We start from the raw sequence: 10232 nt of genomic DNA, 5'->3' as shown, positions 1-10232 counted from the left end.
CCTCAGTTCTTATCCTGAAGATGGATAAATAATAACAAAGACAGAACTGGGCTCGGACTGCAGCCTTGGGAGAATTTCTGTTTGATTCTACAGCAGGGCAAAGACATGGTTTGCTCTGTGAGGGTATAACAGAGGAGTTACATTTCCAGTGAATGATAGAGTCAACATAGTGTAGTAGGTACTAAGTCAAGCTGTACTCAATCTGTTCAGTTATAAACCAAGAGTCTTTCATTTGTATTAAAGTTTATAATGATCTGATCAGGCAAAGGCCCCAACATTACTGAATAGCAGAGAGAAGGGTTCTGACATTTGCCCTTTTCTTCTTACATGGTCTCCACTGATCTTTTTCTGAATAAGTTACAGAACATCTTGCTGTTTTCTGCACAGTGCTGAGAAGCAGATTGTTTCACAGAGACTATCTCTAACCTTGATGGTAGCAGCTCCAGGGCAGAGAATCAAAAATCCTTTAAATTAAAGTTGCAAGTAGCTGTATTAACAAGCATATGATTACAGTACAAATTGCCCTGAATAATTCAGAAAGAGTGCTCTCCAAAGTTTGATGGTAATCACAGGCCAGGAGCATATTACTAAAAATGAAACCTGTTGTCTGGAGCAAGGATTGCTGCTCTCCCCTCCAATCCAGCAGATCCCTGTCTCTCTCAAACTGAGGAGCCCAAAATTAGACACAGTATTGCAGGTGTGCTCTCAGCAGACCAGAGAAAAGAGGAAAAAGAATCTCCCTAGACTTGCTGGCCACACATTTCTTGACCCAGAAGGTCATTGTCCCTCTTAGTCACAAGAGCACATTGCTGGCCTATGGAGAACTTGTTGAAAGACCTCACACACACACACATATATATATATATAAAATTAGGTTTTTTTTCTTTTTCATTTTTATTCCTTAATTTTCCTCTTTATTACCTCATTTTTTTCCTCTTAGGTGTGACCTGCTCTTCTCCAAACAACATAGTGAGACAGTGAAGATGTCTGGTTATTACTCCAAGCAGAAATGACAAAAGGTTGACCATGAAAAAGGCAGTTTCAGTGCAAACACTACAGCCCCATTTTACATTTTATTATGCTTTTAATCTCCTTTCTCACCCACCACTCACCTTTCCTTTCCATCTTCTTCTTTTCCTCTCTCTCTTTTTCCTCTCCATCTCCCTCCTTTCAGCACCACCTCCCCTCTTCCACCATAGCTGCCCCTTTCACACCCCATCCCACATTTCCCCCTTTTATCCCCAAACCCAGAGCACCTGGGTTCTGTGGAGTCTCCTCCCACCCCAGGTGTGACCACTTTCCCCTCCCTGCCCACTCCCCTTTATAATGAGCCCCAGGGAAGGCAGAAGCTCCAAGCTTGCCCATTGTGGGCAGAGGAATCCTCCTCGCATCATCACCGCTGGTGAGTCCCCCGTGGCGTGCACTGGGTGAATGGTGGAGGCGATTCAAAGGCCGGGGGGCCTGGTGGGCCCCCCGGCTAGGTAGGGTTAGGCTTCAGCTTCATGATCATTGTAACATCACTCACAGGTGCTGGCTGGGTCTCCACTTGTAAAACTGTAAAAGCTGCCAGGAGTGAAGCTGTGAAATATTTTGAGAAGCATTGAATTAGCATGGAGGAAACACCTGAGAATCCCTGACGAGGAAAATGGAATCGAATTCCAACCTCACTGGCTCTCTATGCCACCTCAGGTAAGTAACTCTGGTCTACTGTTGCTGGATTTTGTGTATCCAGTGTTTTCACTAGGAGTGCAGAAGATGGAGCTGGAGAAGCACTTCAGGCGTTAAAGAGAAACAGGTAAAGTATTTTAAAGAATTAAAATTCAAAGTTATCTTGAAAAAGTAAGCTGTGGTGTTGAGACTGCATTTCTGTAGAACCATTTTTCATTTTGATTTCAGAGACTTGTTCTATCTGACACAGGATCACAGGATGTCAGCCTTTGGAAGGGACCCCAAGAGCTCATTGCATCCCACTCCCCTGCCAGAGCAGGACAACCTAGCTCAGGTCATAGAGGAATGCATCCAAAGGAGCCTTGAAATTCTCCAGAGCAGGAGACTCCACAATCTCTCTAGGCAGCCCACAGATGTTGTCTGGGCCTTCTTACTTAGGCTCAACTCCTCTAAGTTTTCCTGCTTCTTTCTGCTCCCTTGTGAAACTGTAAAAGCTGCCAGGAATAATTCTGAAGTGTTTTGAGAAGCACTGGATTAGCATGGAGGAAATGTCTGAGAATCCCTAACAAGGAAAATGGCATCAAATTTCAATCTCACTGACATTCATGTCAGTGTGGTTAAAACTCTGTCTTGTTTTGTAACCACGTTAAAAATAACTTTATCCAGTAAGAGGTGAAATCCTGACTGTGTTAAGCCAAGCCCTTTTAAAAGTCTCCTCCACACCAAACCATTCTATTATTTCATTTTGCAAATCAGCTTCCACTTGCCTTTTTCTGTATTTAAGGTTCCTAGGGAATTCTGTCAGGAATCCTCTAATCTGCTCAATGCAATGCTGTAGATGGGGTCTCATGAAAGCAGAGGTGGAGAACCCCTTCCCTTAACCTGCTGGACATGGTTCCTTCGATGCAACCCTAAATTCAGGTGGTCTTTTGGTTTGCAAGTACACATTGCTGGGTCATGTCGATCTTAAAATACAATTTTTTTTTTTTATGTTATAAAAAATAATCCCAATATGCTCTAATTACTACTGCTTTATCTGTCCTTACTTGCACTTTTGCTTGAGGCTTTTGGCAGATGAAATCAAGTGAATGGAGAAGTATATTTTAGCTAACAAGATTCCTAGCATAAAAATTCCTCTTGAGTGCATGATTCAGGCAAATTAGAATACAGGGAGAGAGAAGGAGGGAAAGTAAAGAGAAGACAATTGCCTTGCTAATTTAATACTTTTGGTATACAATTAGTACACATCAGGCTAGTCGACAGGAGACTGCCCTGCATGTCAAGCTTTTGCAGAGCAATGTGCTTTGAATGGCTCATTGAACTGTTGGTAAGGTCTGCTGACATGGTGGGGAAGCACTCCACACAGTTTGCACCTGACAGCTTGCCAGAGATTAGCTGTCAGGAAAGTGCCACTTGGAATTTCCTCTTTCTGAGATGGCTTCTATTATCTGGTAAACAGCAGCCAAAATGTGTTATTCTATAACCCTTTTGAGCCCTCAAAATGATGCTCCAGGTTAGTGTGTTGGCAGACTGGATGCTGAACAAAGCTTATTCATTCTCTCTATTTTGGGTAGGCACGGAATAAAAGATAAAGCTGCACATCTCCAGTGGTTTGTGCATCCTTGCAGCAGAGTAGAAAATTTGATGAACGGCTGCTGGAAGCACATCTTCACATCTTTCAGGTTAGAGACAGTGGACAGTGAAATCCTGTGTGGAATAGAAAGCAGCTGGTTGATGTGCCTTGCTGCTATGTTCAAAGTTCAACTGCTACTTAAATTTGGGGTCAGTGGAGAATGTGAGTGCTCCCTCCAGGCTAAATTGGCAAGCATGATTGTTTGTTTGCTTTTATGTCTTTTTCTGCAGGCAGTGCATTGTCAGCTTTCAGTAATCACCTTTTTTCCTTGAATTGTCTAATTGATTAACAGAATTAAGTTGTCACAGCAATTTGTTCTTCAACTCACTGTTTTCTGCTTCAAGCTCAAGAGGAACATGCAGAAAGTCTTGTCTTTTCCCAGCCTAGTCTTTTAATAGAATATATTCCCTTACCACACACATTCAACTTTGTTGTGGTATGGTATTGCAGACCCCTAATATACTCATAGACATATAGATGTCTTCCTCTTACTGTGGATTGCAGTGCTAAAATTAGTAGAAGAAAGTTCTGCAGTGTAGAAGTCTACATCTCCACAATCAGTTCCAGTTCCATTTGTGGAGCCAGTGGATAGCAACAGCCACAGCACATCTGATCTATCTTAGATGTTTACTTAAGTCAGATGTATCACATCCCAGAAATGCTTGTCAGTTGTTGATTCCTTTAATTCTGTATCTAGACAGAAAAAAAACCAAACAAACCCATTCCTAATGAATTAATAAATATTTTTAGCTTATTAACAACATATTTTGGTTTATTTTACATATTGTAATAATAGCATCACACTTTCAGCAGCTACTGGTCTGAAATAACCTATAAAGCTGAGTGTTCTGGAATAAGAAGCTCCATGTTTATCCTACTAGGTTTCTGAGCCTCACTGAATCTCATGCTTCCCCCCAGAGATATCTGTGTTTCATCAAATGCAGTAGCAAGGTTAAAGGTTTTTGATAATTTCATTCCAATATCATGGTAACACCTGAACTTTGGGCACTACAATCAAAATCATCAGTAGCCAGACACCTTGAAAGTAATGCTTGCTTGAAGGTGGATTTGGACTGTCAAAGTATATAAAAATAATTGATGGCAATGAAAGTTTATAAAAACTATTATAAAAAGCAAACAAGTAAACCCAAACCCCAGAAAGCTTAGTTTGTTGCAACAGTGAAGATACAGAATGCAAAAATCATGGAGATTTCTTTTAGAAGAAAAATTTGAAATCCATATGAGATTAATTACTTGAAGAATTCAGTTGTCAGAAAATACTGATTTGTTTTCCTCTAACCACTCTCAAAGTAAACTGGGGTTAATCTTCTAGGAAAATCTAAGCACAAGTGTAGTGAAGAGCAGAATAACCATGACAGATCTACCAGAACTTGATATTCAGAATTAGAAGTGCTATCTCTTTGTTTGTGAGGAAAACAATATGTGTGATGCCATGCAGCAGTAACAATTCTTTCTGGAAGCCTCTGTGAGCTAATTGTCCATGTCACCAATCCTATCAGTGTCTCAGTCTGCAGAAGGAAACCAAAAATAAAATTAATGTTCTATAAGTCCTCATATGTTTTTTCAAAGCTGTAAAAACCCAGCAACAACTGCAAAAAAAAAAAAAAAAAAAGGAAACAAACCCCCCAAATAACCAACCAAATGCAAAAAACTCCTTGCAGTCTACCATCATAGAACATTTTTTTTTTTTCAGATTCAAGGCATGCTACTCAGTTTCTCATCTCTCAGTTGGAAGCACAGGAAAAAAAGACAATATATAACATAACCTTATGTAACCAAATTAACCTAATTAATTCCTAAATACGAGAGTCTAGAAGTTACTTATATGTGCGGCGGATATAGCTGCAGAAAACTCATCTTTGTTTCCAGTACACTATTCTCATTATTATTTCCTGATCTGAAACTGTAATCCTACAGGCATTTTGTTGGATAAGAAATTATTTTCAGTCACAGCTATTATCTCAAATTCTAGGCAAAAAAAAATCTTGAAACAGGAAAAATACCACTCTTGAATGACTGAATTCTATACTCCTTTAGTCAATGGGGAACATGAGAAACTCTTGCAGTATCTTTTTTGCTATGCTAGTCCCATCAAAGACACCAGCAAGATAACAATGTAACACCCAAATTGAAGAGATAGATGGATTTCACACCCTTTCTGAAAATCAGATCTTTCTAAATTGCTTTACATTGCACATTAAAAATAAGATTAAGTCAGAAGCACAACAAATCATCAGTCCTTTGAAAATCCTCTATATGACCTTCACACATCCAGTTGATAGATTGCAGTTTTTGGCAGAGGCATCATGCCACTGCTATCAGCTTTTCTTTTTTATACATCTCATCAAGCTTGAGTGAGGTAGCCATCACCATTGTTTCCTTTTCACAGCCTGTAATCTAATTTCTGACACTAAAATATTCCATCTAGCCTCAAACTAGCACAGCACTGTAACACCTCAATTCCTCTTACTACTTCTGGCTGTCTAGAGCTCTTTTAGCCAGGAGGCAGTCTGTAATGTCTCCATAGGGCTAGTAAAAATTACAGTGGAACCACAAGAGAGTCTCTACTTTCTGGAACAGTGCCTGCAGGTCTGTTGGGACAACTTAGCACGCTTTAAATTGTACCAAGGTAGCTGAGAATCTTCCATGATGCCTGTCTCTTGGCAATGCTTGCACTGTCTTTTTCCAAACTCTCTTTAGATTTTTTCCGTTATGAGAAAGGATTTTCTGTTATGTGTTAGATGACAATATGTAACACAATGAAGCAGAACTCATTCTCCTAACATAACATGTATGGATAAATCCAAGCCTGGAGAGTCTCTGACAGAAGGATACTTTGAGGACATCTTGCTGTAATAAAGCTTTAACCACAAAGGAACTTTTTGATCTTTAGCTTGGGAGGAAAGTCTTCCAACTAATTTATGATGACATTAGACGATAACAATGTGCACAGTAATGAATTCTCTTTAGCCTTTGGGCTGTAGCTGTGTTTTACTGTCTGCAGGAAAATAGAAGGGGATGCATGGAAATATTCAACATTTGTATTTTAATTGCCCCTGTGGATGCTGACTATTTTGTAAAAGACACAGCTTCTAATGGCATAGCAAAACAAAAAAAGTGGTATTTCTAAGCTGAATTCTTATAAGAAGAAGAGATTAAGTGCAACAGCAGAGGTGAAGTTCCTATATAATTAAGATAATGGCACAAGTTTTGTTTGTTGTCATTTAGGGCAATCATTCAGGTGAAGCACATGGCAAATACTGGTGAATTCTGGACAGGAAGTGGAGGAATGAAGGGTGGGATGCTGAGAATGGGACAGCATCTCTTTTCATGTAGAAGAATCTTGTGGCTTGCAAATTTTTTACAGGGATTCTTAGCTAAATTAAATAACTGCACAAATTAAGGGTTTTTGGAGGGAACCTAACATGGAAAGACATTTAACTGCAGCTATGACCTATATCCTCCATGTCCTCGCCAATGCAAGTAATTGGTAATTGAAAGGAATAGGGTTGCACTGTCTTTAAACCCATTTTCCAGTTTGATTCAAAAGGTTTGCCTTTGAATTTTCTTGAAGACACTATATATATCTCAGAGGATGATTTTGTGTTAAGACAGTCATTTGTTTAAATGGAGCTTTTATGATTGCAAGGAGGGGAAAAGGAGGGTGAAGTGATTTCACATTTCAGTTTGCTTTCTCCAACCCTGATAACAAGCTTTTCTAAGCAGTCTGCTTCAGAGAGATAAAAATCTTCCTGTTTAACCAGTTTCTATTTCTTTTAATAGAGATGGAATGTATTAGCAGCGATGGAATGGATTTTCCATTTTCTTTAATAGAGTGGAACGGATTATCCCAGTCTGGAGGCCTGACCAGGATCCAAATCACAACAAAGTAGAGATTGACATTTTCCTTACCCTTCCTGTAATTTAGGAAAAGGTGGAAGTGCAATTGGGGTCTTGGCTTGTCAAGCTACCTTGCTGATATGCTGGCCACTTATATGGACAGAGCTTAGGGTCCCAGCAAATCTCATTGATCCATTCAAACCAGTCTGTGACCTCTCAGAGTTCTCTCCAACTTGTCAATTTCATTAATGTGTGTCTCCAGCTAAAGGAGTTACTGTTGTGGGATATACTAATGGTATGGAAGTGTAATCCCCTTGTTTCCAAAGCCACAACAAAGTGGCCTTTGATTTTGAGGATTGTATAATCACAGATTGGGAGGCATTGGCAAAGGCCTCCAATCTCTGTGTTCTGAAAGATTCTGAGACTAGATCGTGTTATTTCCACATAACATGTATTTCTTGCAGTCTCCAAGTCATGAAGCTGCAAAGCCTAATGAGATTTTGATCTTAATCTTTTTTCCAGTACATAAAACAAACAAACAAAAAGTCCAATATAGTTTATTTTCATTGCAGAGAGAAAAACTCTCTACGGTCATGCAAATATGAGGTCTGTATAGAATTAAAGGAGAGGGGCAAAAAATAAATACTACAAAGTTGAAAACAAAGCACAGCCTGCTTAAATAATTGGCCCAAAATGATATTACTTAAAGAAAAAAAAAAATCTGTAGTGAAATATGGGCAGTTATGTGACAGTTATAAAAGACTGTAAATGAGTCTGAATATATTGGTGTACACATATGTGGTTTTATACTTCAGTAAGCATATGGAATCATAGACTTGTTTCAGCTGGGAAAGACCTTGAAGATCATCAAGTTCAACTGGCAACCAAATTCCACCATGGCCATTAAACCATCTGTGGCTATGAAATTCAGGGTTGTTTCTCAACTACCCTCAGGGATCATGACTCCACCACCTCCCTGGGCAGCCTATTCCAATGCCCAACCACTTGCAGTGAAGATGTTTTCCCTAATAGTCAATGTAAGCCTCACCTGGAACAACTCAAGGCCATTTCTTCTTGTTTTGTCACTTCATACTAGGGAGAAGAGGCCAGTACCCAACCCAATATATTCCACTTCAGATCACTCAGGTGCACTCACTTCAAATGTAGAACAAGAAAAGTTTTCCTCTTCTCTGCAGATCCACAGGACCATGTCAGGGAGAACACAAACAAAACACACAGGAAAAAAAACCAAACAACTTTCCATCCATAATACTCTATTTCCATTAGGTCTGTGATCCTTTGAAGACTCATTTTTGGTTGCTCATAAGAAATATGAGCTGACTTGCTAGGAACCTAAAACCTTGCTATATATATGGGTTAATGACTTTTCTCCATGGGCTGGTGAGACACAAGTGGATATTGCAATGATCCATGATGCAGCAGGAAAGTTCCCTGTATGGGTTAGCTAGTACAGAAACTTTCAACCTCTTTCAGAAACTGCTGACATTTGGTTATTATTTGGCAGACAAGGCAGGAAATGGAGGACAACACAAAGGGCAAGTAAAAAGAAAAAAAAGATAAAGTACAGAAAAAGATGTGCAAGAAATGTCATGTTTTCTTATCTAGGTTTTGTGATTAAGGACTAAGCTATCTGAACACAAAGACCCAAGGAGGCCAATGAGTCTTCCTAACCTAATCAGTGAATCTGCTTCTGGTGGATGAGTCAGCCAAAGAAACACCTTCTTGGAATAGCCCTGTGAACTGGAGGGGTTATTGCCTGAATGGAGTTAAGACTTACTGGATTCAGAGAAGGAAGGAATTTGGAGATTTAAAAAAAAAAAGTTATTAGAAGAGGTTTTAAGGAGATTCAATGGAAGTTCAATATTGCAGATATTTAGTAGAAGGACCACAGGCAGAAGTGAAGAATTAAGATGGATCAGGAAGGAGAAAAAGGTGGGAAAGCAAGGAAATGACTCATAGATAAACAAGCTGCTAGCCAGTACATTTGTCTGGCTGAGCCATTTACTTGGTCACCATAATCTGTCTTAACTTTTTCCTAGATCCTATTGCTCTCTCCTGTGCTAGTCAACTTTTATACTGAACCAGTATATAAACACAAGGAGCTGCAAGCCAGGCTGTCTGTGAACAAGACAGAGGGTCCTGTACCGCCTGTTAAATTAGAGACACCAGCCTCAGGTATTTGAGAGTCTTGATACGTGTCTCTGGGAGGAACTAGGGGCAAGATGCTGAATGAAATAAGTCCAGTTACCAGTGAAAGCTGTACTCTGTGTGCTTGTTTCTGTAGCAACTTCAATCCTGCTCAGCTAGGGAGGAGGACCATGGGATTATTTCTGCTGTTAATGTGGATGTTGTATGTTTACAGAGTGCTGGTAAAGTTGCTGCTCTCTATCCATGTTCAACTTTGTGACTGGTTGTGTATGTATAGCATTAGACAATACATGTCAACACTGCAGTAGACTTTATCTCACCTCCTCAAGTAGAACAACAGCTTGTTGGGGTTTTTTTGACCAGGATTACAGGTGCTGTACATCATCTTTTGTCTATTATCCACTTTTTGCTTTACTGTACCCTCTGTTTCATTACTGTATTTTTGATGCTGCTTGAAATAAATTTTACAAGGCTTTAAAAGACAGTTTGATGTGGGACTTAATCTACTTTTCCTTTCTCTACAAAAAGGCAGGTAACTGGACAATATACATCTTCAGTAATGATCATTATATTCTGGGAGTGTTAATTCCTTTGTCCATGTTTAGTATGATTCTGTGGTTAGTTTTCATGTGCATTTTGATAATAAAAGCCAGTAGAAACATTTTCCAGAAAACATCCCTCCAGTTAATGACCTCCCTGCTGGCTTTCAGAAGCCCTGATATAAGCTAAGGAACCTGGCAGAAATGTAGATGTTTTGCTTTGTCCTTGACATTGCTTTTTGTTTGCCCATCAAAAAGAGCTCTTACATAGAATCATAGCATGGGTTAGGTTGGAAGGGACCTCAAAGATCATCTAGTTCCAACCTCCCAACACAGGCAGGGACACCTCCCATTAGAACAGG

At 39.6% G+C, this 10232-nt stretch overlaps 2 long non-coding RNA genes across 3 annotated transcripts; both read left to right on the top strand.

The window, feature by feature from the left end:
- The first annotated feature begins 1336 nt into the window (after positions 1-1336).
- Positions 1337-7701, top strand: LOC135181064 (uncharacterized). Of its 2 annotated transcripts, none has more exons than XR_010304697.1 (4): positions 1337-1402; positions 1528-1795; positions 3243-3350; positions 7106-7701. It is a non-coding gene; the product is annotated as an uncharacterized LOC135181064 (long non-coding RNA). The 2 variants fall into 2 exon arrangements; XR_010304696.1 differs by lacking the exon at positions 7106-7701 and adding an exon at positions 5016-5138.
- A 1012-nt stretch (positions 7702-8713) lies between these two features.
- Positions 8714-9815, top strand: LOC135181062 (uncharacterized). Its single transcript, XR_010304695.1, has 2 exons — positions 8714-9115; positions 9223-9815. It is a non-coding gene; the product is annotated as an uncharacterized LOC135181062 (long non-coding RNA).
- The last annotated feature ends 417 nt before the right edge of the window (positions 9816-10232 follow it).

Source organism: Pogoniulus pusillus, chromosome 14 (assembly GCF_015220805.1).
Source record: "Pogoniulus pusillus isolate bPogPus1 chromosome 14, bPogPus1.pri, whole genome shotgun sequence".
In the NCBI taxonomy this organism is placed as follows: domain Eukaryota; kingdom Metazoa; phylum Chordata; class Aves; order Piciformes; family Lybiidae; genus Pogoniulus; species Pogoniulus pusillus.
The sequence above is the reverse complement of the archived record's forward strand: the minus strand, read 5'-3'. Positions and strand labels throughout refer to the sequence as shown.